Below are 7,958 nucleotides of genomic sequence, written 5' to 3'. Positions count from 1 at the left end.
CAGTTTTGTCTTGCTTTACTTCTGTAGAGTGAATTCTTGAAATATCAGTAAAAAGTTTAATTCTTAGAACATTTAAGATAGATTATAATGCATACACTCTTGCCATGAACAAAGAACAAAGAATAGGAAATCAATTTGAAATATTGTTTTGTACTGTGCTAGTAAAAGACCCAAATATTCTCAATTAAATTATTAAAAAACAGCTTTGCAGACGCCGCTGTCCCCTGTAGCCTTTTGCTGCAGCCATGGTCAACCCCACCATGCTTTTCAAAATCGAGGCCAATAGCCAGCCCTTGGGCCACATCTCCTTCGAGCTTTTTGCAAAGTTCCAAAGACCGCAAAAAAACTTGCATGCTCTGAACACTGGAGAGAATGGATTTGGATATAGGGTTCAGCCTTTCACAGAATTATTTCAGGATTCATGTGTCAGGGAGCTGACTTCACACACTATAATGGCACTGGCGGCTGGTCCATCTATGGGGAAAAATTTGAGGATGAGAACTTCATCCTGAAGAATACAGGTCCTGTCATCTTGTCCATGGCAAATGCTGGACCAAACAGTTCCCAGTTCTTAAATCTGCACTGCCAAGGCTGAGGGGCTGGATGGTGAGCATGTGGTCTTCGGGAAGGTGAAAGAAGGCATGAACATTGTGGAAGCCTTGTAGCATTTTGGGTCCAAGAATGGCAAGACCAGAAAGAAGATCACAATTTCCGACTGTGGACAACTCTAAACTACTTCTTTTGACTTGCGGGCATCTTACCCACTGGACCATTCCTTCTGTAGCTCAGGAGAGCACCCCCATACCATTTGCTCAAAGTACCCTGGGACGTCAGCTCTTACTGAAGTTCCTTGGGTTCCACATTTTCTTCATCCCTCTCCAAGCTAGTTGGATTGCAGAGTTAAGTTTATGATTATGAGTAAAAAGTAAATAAAAAAAATATAAAAAACATTTAACAAATGATCTAAATTACCTGCAACAAACATTGAATAATTATTGTGTTTTGTTTATTTGTTCATGGTTCTTTAATACAGTTGATGTTTTAGCATCTGCTTGCATTAAAATATTGCTTGTCCATACTTAACATTGAAGTTACCAGTTGAGACAAAGCATTATAATGTGGAAAGAAGTTGACGATTTCATCATTCACATACTTATATGTGCTTCCAATTTTGTGGTCTAATTATTTCCATAATTTTGCCCCACCTCACTTATCAGAAAACCTTTTTAGTATATGGATAAAAACTTGAGCTTGCTTAATTCTACTCACCATTTTCCTTACTCAGAGTAGTTTCCTTTAAAACATACACCAGAATTTTTTTTACTGAATTCTTATCTTTTTTCTTTTTCTTTTTTTATCACTTTTTATTTTAATTTTTATTAATTACACTTTATTCACTTTGTATCTCCCCGTGGCCCCCTCCCTCCTCCCACTCCCAATCCAGCCCTCCCTCCCCCTTCTCCACACATACCCTTCCCCAAGTCTACTGATAGGGGAGGTCTTCCTCTCCTTCCTCTGATCCTGCTCTATCAGGTGTCATCAGGAGTAGCTGCACTGTCTTCCTCTGTGGCCTGGTAAGGCTGCTTCCCCCTCAGGGGGAGGTGATAATAGAACAGGCCAATCAGTTCATGTCAGAGTCGGTCCCTGTTCTCATTACTATGGAGCCCACTTGGACACTGCACAACCATGGGCAACATCTGTGTAGGGGTTCTAGGTTATCTCCATCAATGGTCCTTGGTTGGAGTATCAGTCTCAGAAAAGACCCCTGTGCCCAGATTTTTTGGTTCTATTGCTCTCCATGTGGAGCTCCTGTCCTCTCTATGTCTTATTATTTCCTACTTCTTTTATGAAATTCTGTGCACTCTGTCCTTATCTTTTTCTTAATTTTAATTTTTTTCATAATTTATTCATTATATATCCTGATTGAAGGCCCCTCCCTCAGCTCCTCCTAGTCCCAACCTCCCTCCTTTTTCTTCCCCTATCCTCTTCCCCTATTCCAAAGAAAGGGGAGTTCTCCTCCTTTGCCATCTGCCCATAGATTATCAAATCTCAGCAGGACTGAGATCCTCTTCTTCTGTGGCCTGGTAAGGCTGCATCACCAGAGACAAGTGATCAAAGAGCAGGCAATGTAGTTCATAACAGAGGCAGTCCCTGCTCCCCATACTCTGATACAAACATGGCGACTGAGGTGCCAGTGGGCTACATCTGAGCAGGGGTCTAAGTCCTCACCATACATAGTCTTTGGTTGGTGCATCAGTCTCTGCAGGACACCCTGAGCACAGACTTTTTGGTTTTGTTGGTTTCCTTGTGGAGCTCCAGTCTCCTCCATTTTATCCCCACTCCACTCTACTTCCGTAAGACTCCCTGTCCTCTGCCCGGTGTTTGGCTGTGAATCTCAGCATCTTCTTCCATCACCTTTTTAGGTGAATTTGGGTGGAGCCTTTCAGAGGATCCTCTATTCTAGGCTAACATCCTGTTTCCTCTCTTCCACCAATTCTGGTGTCTATCCTGTTTGCCATTCTGAATGAAATTTAAGCATCCTCCCTAGGGTCCTCCTTAGTGGTTAGCTTCTTTAGGTCTGTAGATTTTAATGTGGCTATCCTATATTATATGGCTAATATCTACTTATAAGTGAGTATGTACCATGTCTGTCTTTCTGTTTCTGGGTTATCTCACTCAAGATGGTTTTTCTAGTTCCATCCATTTGTCTCAAATTTTATGATTTCTTTGTTTTTAATAGCTGAGTAGTATTTCATTGTGTAAATGTACCACAATTTCTGTATCCATTCCTTTTCTGAGGGACATCTAGATTGCTTCCAGATTCTGGCTATTACAAATAAAGCTGCTATGAACATAGTTGAGTAAATGTCCTTGTTAAATGGTAAAACATGTTTCAGGTATATGCCCACGAGTGTTTTAGCTGGATCTTGAGGTAGCACTATTATTTTTTCTGAGAAAGCAGCAAAATGATTTCCAAAGTGGTTGTACAAGTTTACATTCCAAACAGCAATGGAGGAGGGTCCCCTTTTTCCACATCCTCTCTAGCATGTGTTGCCATTTGAGTTTTTTATCTTGAGTTTTTTATCTTTTGGAATTTCAGTTGTTATGAATAGCATCCCAAAATTAAGGATAAGTGTTTCTCTGTCATTCAATATTCCTCTGTTGAGAATTTTCTGCTTAGCTCTGTACCTCATTTTTAAATTGGGTTATTTGGTTTGTTGATGTATAGTTTCTTGAGTTCTTTATATATTCTGGATATTAGCCCACTATTGGATGAAGGGTTGATAAAGACCTTTTCAGTCTGTGGCTGTCGTTTTTGTTCTGTTGACAGTGTCCTTTGCTTTACGAGAACTTCAATTTCACAAGGTTCCATTTATTAATTGTAGATCTTAGAGCCTGAGCTGTTGCTATTCTGTTAAAGAAGCTGTCTCCTGTGCCAATGAGTTCAGGCTCTTCCACACTTTTTCTTCCAACAGATTTAGTGTGTCTGGTTTTATGCTAAGATCTTTGATCCACTTGGACTTTGATTTTGTGCAGAGTGATAGATATGGGTCTATTTGCATTTTTCTACGTATGGAAGTCCATTTAGACCAGCACCATTTTTTGAAGATACTATCTTTTTTCCATTGTATGGTTTTGCCATCTTTGTCAAAAATCAGGTGTCTGTAGGTGTGTGGGTTTACTACTAGGTAATATCCACTTATAAGTGAGTATATACCATTTGTATCTTTCTGCTTCTGGGATACCTCACTCAGGATGATCTTTTTTAGTTCCCACCATTTGCCTGAAAATTTCATGATTTCCTTGTTTTTAATTGCTGAGTAGTATTCCACTGTGTAAATGTACCACAATTTCTGTATCCATTCACCACATGAAGGACATTTGGGTTGTTTCCAGATTCTGGCTATTACAAATAAAGCTGTTGTGAACATGGCTGAGGAGAAGTCCTTGTTGTGTACTTGAGCATCTTTTGGATATATGCCTAGGTGTGGTATAGCTGGATCTTGAGGAAGTGCTATTCCTAATTGTCTGAGAAAGGGCCAAAATGTTTCCAAAGTGATTATACAAGTTTACATTCCCACCAACAATGGAGTAGGATTCCTCTTTCTCCACATCTTCTCCAGCATATGTTCTCACTTGAGTTCTTGATCTTAGCCATTCTGATGGGTGTAAGGTGAAATCTCAGGGTCGTTTTGATTTGCATTTCCCTGATGAGTAAGGATGTTGAGCTCACGTCAAAGTAAAAGGCACAATAAAATTCATTTAACATTGTCTTGCATTATTATGTATGTAGTGAGTAAATCAATTTAGGTCAGACAGCTATCAAAAAAGCAATGGCCTAATGTTCTGCTCACACTTCCAATGTGTTTTACAAAGAAATAACCAATTTACTCAGTGATTTTATATTAGTTATAAATATAATAAATGAGCTTCCTATATACTTTTTACTGTTTAATTAATCAAGTATATTTGGAGAGGATTCAGAGCTTATGCTTAGCTTGGCCCTTTAAAATTATTCAGTTATAAATTTATGTTTATCATTGAATATATTTTCTTACCAACTGCTAAATATGTAATCTTAGAAAGATAAAGATTCCAATTCTAGGCAGTACTATTTACTAACTGTGATATCTTGAGCAAGTTACAGATCATCGATTTGTTTTGTTGATTATTCCCTGTCACATTTAATTAACAAATAACTACATATAAGTAATGCCTAGAAAATATAATTTTCTATTAGCTTATTATATATTATATATCAGAGGGTATATATAACAATTAAATTATGTATAGATATTATTAAACAAATTATTTTTTCTTCAAACAGACTATAAGATGTTTTATGACCAAGAAATGTAGAGGGATACTCCTGAACTTTTCCAGTGTAATTCTGATTCAACAAGCATGAGAAGTAACGCACTTTTTATATTTAATTTTTACAATTTATTCATTTTATATCCTGATTGTAGCCCCATTTTCATCTCCTCCTGGCCCCAAATTCCTTCCCTCATCCTCTCAATCCCCTTCCCCCAGTCCACTGAAAGGAGAAGTCCTCCTCCCCTACCATATATCCCTAGCTTATCAAGTCTTATCAGGTCTGCCTGAAACCTCTTCCTCTATGGGCTGGTGAGGCCACATCACCAGGAAGACATGATCAAAGAGCAGGCAACCTATTTCATGTCAAAGACAGCACCTTCTCTGGAACCTACAGGGAGACTACAGCCTATAGCTGGGCAGAGGGTCTAGGTCCTATCCATGCATGGTCCTTGGTTGGTTCATCAGTTTCTTCAGGGACCCCTGGGCACAGATTTTTGGTTTTGTTGGACTCCTTGTCCAGCTCCTGCCCAGTCCTACTCTACACCCCTCCACACACACTTCTTCCATAAGTCTCCCTGCACTCGGCCCAAAGATTGGCTGTAAGTGTCAGCATCTGCTTTAATGCCCTAATGGATGGAGCCTTTCAGAGGGCCTCTTTGATAGGCTCCCTTCCTGTTCCCTCCCTCTTTTCCACCACCTATTTGACATTCTAAATAAGATTTAAGCATCCTCCCTAGAGTCCTCCTTGTTCTTTAGCTTCTCTAGGTTTGTATATTTAATATGGTTATCCTGTATTATATGACTAATATCTGCTTCTAAGTGAGTATATACCATGAGTGTCTTTCTGCTTCTGGGTTCCCTCACTTGGGATGATCTTGTCTAGTTGTATCCATTTGCCTGCAAATTTCATGATTTCTTTGTTTTTAATAGCTGTGTAGTATTCCATTGTGTAAATGTGCCATAATTTCTGTATCCATTCTTTCATTGAGGGACATCTAGGTTGTTTCCAAACTCTAGCTATTTTAAATAAAGCTATGAACATAGTTGAGCAAATGTCCTTGATGAATGGTAGAGCATCTTCTTGGTATATGCCCAACAGTGGTATAGCTGGATCTTGAGATAGCACTCTTTCCAATGTTCTGAGAAAGCTCCAGATTGCCAGATTGATTTCCAAAGTGGTTGTACAATTTTGCTCTCCCACCAGCAATGAAGGGGGGGTTCCCCTTTCTCCACATCCTCTCCAGCATGTTTTGTCACTTGAGTTTTTTATATTAACCATTCTGATCAGTGTAAGATGGAATCTCAGAGTTATGTTGATTTGCATTTCCCTGATGACTAAGGATGTTGGTCATTTCTTTAAGTGTTTTTTTTTGTTTGTTTGTTTGTTTGTTTGTAATTCAATATTCTTCTGTTGAGAATTCTTTGTTCACCTCTGCACTCCATTTGTAAACTGGATTATTTGATTTGTTGGTATCTGATTTTTGAGTTTTTTTTTATTCTGGATAGTAGCCCTATATCGAATGTAAGCTTGGTGAAGACTTTTTCCCTATCTGTAAGCTGTTGTTATTTTCTGTTGACAGTGTCCTTTGCTTTACAGAAGCTTTTCAGTTTCACAAGATCCTATTTATTGATTGCTGATCTTAGAGCCTGAGCTGTTGGTCCAGTTAGACCTACACCATTTGTTGAAGATGCTATCTTTTTTCCATTAAGTGGTTTTGGCATCTGTGTCATAAATCAGGTGTCTGTAGGTATGTGGGTTTCTTTCTGGTCGATTCCATTGAAATCAGGAACAAAGCAATATAGCCCACCCTCTCTATATCTCTTCAACATAGTACTTGAAGTTCTAGCTGGAGCAATAAGACAACTAAAGGAGATCAAGGGGATACAAATCAGAAAAGAAGTCAAAGTATCACTATTCACAGATGACAACATAATATACATGAGTGACCCCAAAAATTCTACCAGGGAACTCCTCCAGCTGATAAACACCTTCAGCAAAGTGGCTGGATACAAAATTAACTCAAAAAATCAGTAGCCCTCATGTATACAAAAGACAAATGGGCTGAGAATAAAATTAGAGAAACAAAACCCTTCATAATAACAAAAAACCCCACAAAGTATCTTGGTATAACTCTAACCAAACAAGTTAAAGAATTGTTTGGAAGAAACTTCAAGTCTCTGAAGAAAGAAATTGAAGAAAATATCAGAAGATGGAATGTTCTCCCATGCACATAGATCGGTAGGATTAACATAGAAAAATGGCCATCTTACCAAAAGCAATCTACAGATTCAATGCAATTCCCATCAAAATACCAACAAAATTCTTTGCAGGTCATGAAAGAACAATTCTCAATTTCATATGAAAAAAAAAACAGAATAACTAAAACAATCCTCTAAAATAAAAGATCTTCTGGAGATATACCAATCCTTTGTCTCAAGCTGTATGATAGAGCAACAGTTATAAAAACTGCACAGTGCTAGCAGAGGAAACAGAGTGGTGAAGTGAAGCATTTTAATATGGTACTTTTATTAATTCTTTATTTCAATTATATCCACCTCACTTCAACACTCCCTACAGCCTCTTCCTCCTGTCTGCTCTCAATTCCATTCCATACACACATACCCCCAACCTCATGTACTCTTTTATTTAATATTTTATGTTATTAGTTATTTGAAACTGTATACAATTAATTTAGGTCATTTTAATCATAATTTCTTCTCATAATCCCTCCAAGACCCACCCTACTTTCCAACTCCCCTCAATTTGTGACTTTTTATACATATATCCCATTGACTTAAAATTATGTTGCTCATATACTCCATACTGTAAGGCCATCCACTAGATCTTCACCCCGAAAGATAGGTTCAGACTCTATCTGCCCCCAGAAGCCACCAATTGCCCATAGCTCTTCAGTTCTGTGTGAGGCTCATGAATCTCATTCCACTCTAATTTCAGTAGAAATGTTGACTGATTTGATGCTGTCTTGAGACATTAAACACAACTTCTTTAACTTAATAAATAAAGAAGTACTATAATGTCCAGGAAAAAAACAAAACTATATTTCTCCAATCCTTCCTTACAAGTGGCTATTAAAATCATTCTGTTTTGCACAGGCTCTAAGAGCAACAATTAATAAATG

General features: G+C 38.2%; 1 pseudogene; it reads left to right on the top strand.

Moving 5' to 3' along the window:
- Positions 1–245: 245 nt before the first annotated feature.
- On the top strand, positions 246–731 carry LOC129689913 (peptidyl-prolyl cis-trans isomerase A-like; annotated as a pseudogene).
- The last annotated feature ends 7,227 nt before the right edge of the window (positions 732–7,958 follow it).

The sequence above is a fragment of the Psammomys obesus genome, unplaced genomic scaffold (assembly GCF_907164565.1).
Source record: "Psammomys obesus unplaced genomic scaffold, mPsaObe1.curated_primary_1811, whole genome shotgun sequence".
Taxonomy (NCBI): domain Eukaryota; kingdom Metazoa; phylum Chordata; class Mammalia; order Rodentia; family Muridae; genus Psammomys; species Psammomys obesus.
Note: the sequence above shows the minus strand (reverse complement) of the source record. Positions and strands in the feature narration are given on the sequence as shown.